A 3,051-nucleotide genomic window follows, 5' to 3' on the forward strand; every position below is an offset into this window, starting at 1 on the left:
GGCTGAGATATTGCAGGGTGGTTTTGTAATTACATAAATGCTACTTGATATGGTTCAAAATATGGCCTATTATTAAAAGAGAGAACTGAAAAAGTTAGCAAATGCTGGAAAGAACACAACCTGTGGGCAAACTTAAGAACCTGTAGCATTTTCATAGACAGATTTAGATAAAATAGCACAGTTGTGACTTCTCTCATCATTGCGCATTGCATACAATTATCTTTTCCCTCTTATTCTCCCCAAACCTGTATTTCCAAATCACTCAGTTAAGTTCTATGGTCTTGAGACTGCAATTCTTCACCCTGAAAGAATATGTGATGTTCCATGTGTGGAACTTTGGAATAAATACATCTGTCTTCACTTGAAAATTAGGTTGTTAGAATATAGCCTTGAGGAACCATGCTTAATACAGTGCTGTACATGAGCTTACCATCAGAATAGACAGGAATCTGTCACATTTAGTATAATAAATTAAAGGGAAGTATAAAAGAATAGCCCAAGCATATACAGATAAAATCAGTAAAGCTAAGATGCAAAATTCATTTCAATTAGCAACAAGAAATGGTTCTATAAATATATTAGAAGAGAAAAACAAAGAGAAGTATTTAACCCAATGATTTCCAAAGGGTGTGCCATAGCAAAGTGATGGAAGTGAGCTGCAAAATCCCCATGTGAAGAGGTAAATGCTGTTTCTAGTTTGGAAGTTACAGTATGCAAAGCACTAACCTAATTTCTTTCTCTGACAGAATAATTAGTTTAATGAGCCATAGATGTGATATACTTGAAGAATGGTAAGGGTTTTAGCATGACACTCGCATAAGCAAGTTAAGAAACTATGATCTTGATGTTATCACCATCAAGTGGTTGCATGACTTGTTGAAAAAACTACTCTTGGAGACCAATTATCAACAGTTTGCTATCCACTGAGGGGGGTGTGGGGGGCACAAACAGGGATTCACAGGGTTCCAGTTCAATATTGTCAGTATGTATATTTTTGTTAACTATTTATTTGGTAGAAAGTTTACAAAGTTTACAGATGCCAAGCTGGAAAAGCCTATCAGCACTTTGGCAGACAGGCTTGGCATTCCTTGGTCCTAACAAAATGCAATCAACAAGATAAAATTCAGTAAAGACAAGTGCAAGGTAATACACATTGGAAGGAGAACCAAATATGCCAGGAAAGGAAAAAAAACCCTAAATATAATTCAACATATGATGCTGGTGCAAAAGAGGAAATCTAATTCTATCAAGTATTAACAGTAATATTGCACTTAAGATTAAAAAAGGGAAATATTTTGCCCTTGATTTGGGTGAGGCTTCAGCTGGCATATTATATCCAATGTTGGGCTCCACACTTCATGAAAGCAGTAGACAAACTGGAACTACAGACTTGGCATTCCTCTGCCATCTCTCCCCAGGGGCCCTAGCTTTGGTATATGTTCTCAGAAGGTGCATCTACATGTGCACATAAGTACGACTAAATTTAATACCTACACCCCTACTAAATTTAATAGACATTCAACTAATGTGCATTAAGCGATTTTTGGCAGGTAGGTGCCTACACATGCAGGGTCTTGGCATTAAAGTTAGTCCCAAGTCCCTCTGGTGCTGCCATGTGCCCCTGTGGCCACCAGGGGGAGCTCCACCCTCTGGCCACTTAGCTGCCAGCACTTGGCAATCATCTTGGAAACCCTAATCCCTGGCCAGCCTTTTCCCTACCAAGAAACTGTGCACCCAGCACAGGGGCAGCATAAAGCATCTCCCTCCCTACCTCCCTGCACCAGGGCAGCCCCTGTCAGTGACACCCAGCAGCCTGTGCTCCTGCTGTCCCCAGCAGGCCCCACTGCCCAGGCCCCAAGAGAGCCATGCACCCAGCAGTGGGGGTCAGGGCACTATCTGCAGGGGGCCCTAGCCAACCCCCTTCCTGCCTGCCCCATCACCCACACACCCACTACCACTCATGCTGGGTACGTTTGAAATGAAACAACTTTATTGCCCTCACAACCCCCACCCCCATTCCTCCCCACTTCCCCCTCAACAAACAGAGCCCCTCACCACCCTCCCCAACCACCAAGAATAAAAACCCCACTTACAAGTGGCAAATGATATAGAAAGCAGCCCAGCCGTGGGGAAGGAGGAGAACCCTGGGGCTGGGCTCAGGCTAGGCCCCTAGTGGCAGGGCTGACCTGGCACTAAAGTCTACATGTGTGTTAATGCACTTTAACTAATCAGATTTGCAGGTATTAAATTTAGGCATAATTAGCCTAATTTCACCATTTTTAATGTGTGCTAAGGGTATGCTTGTGTAGACGTGTGCCCTTAACGCACATTAAATTAGGTTCTAATATGGATAAATGCATCTCATGTAGACATGCCCATGTATTTTAACTACCAGGGCATTAGATACATGTTGTGGTGGTTGCACCACCCACAGAATGAGCTTGACTTTTCAGGTTAAGTCTTATGAAAAAGGGATAGCTGGGCACAGTGATTAGAACCAAGAACTGATCATGTATTTCACATTGAATAGATGCTGGCCAAACACTTGGGGCCAGGATTTAAGGCTCTCCTCTGTTCTCAGCAGCTCCCTTTGACTAAATATGGGCAGCTGCTTTTAGTATATTGGTTTTGGTACTTCCCATACAAAGGGAAGTTCCCAACTTCTAGATTCCACTCCAGGGCCATGTACCTAGAAATTAGGTTGCACCACACAGAGCATTATAACACTTAAATCCCATCAGATCTAGAACCGTAGACTCTACACCTTAGTTCCTCATCTCTAAAATGGAAACACTACTTCCTTACCTCACAGTTTACCTTAACTGGTGTGTATACCACATTTTCCTTACATACAATATGTACCTATCCCCCCCCAAAGTTACCCCTTTGTTAATACTGGAAATAAGAGCAGACATTCTATGCAAGAAATATAATATAAGTTGGTCCTGCCACATACTGGGTAAAACCAGAATTAAACTTTGCAGTGATCCACAGATTCACAGGAAGCAGAACAATAAGCACACTCAGCTCCCTAACTGTAGTAAGTAACTG

Source organism: Alligator sinensis, unplaced genomic scaffold (genome assembly GCF_000455745.1).
Source record: "Alligator sinensis unplaced genomic scaffold, ASM45574v1 scaffold614_1, whole genome shotgun sequence".
NCBI classification, from domain to species: Eukaryota; Metazoa; Chordata; order Crocodylia; family Alligatoridae; genus Alligator; species Alligator sinensis.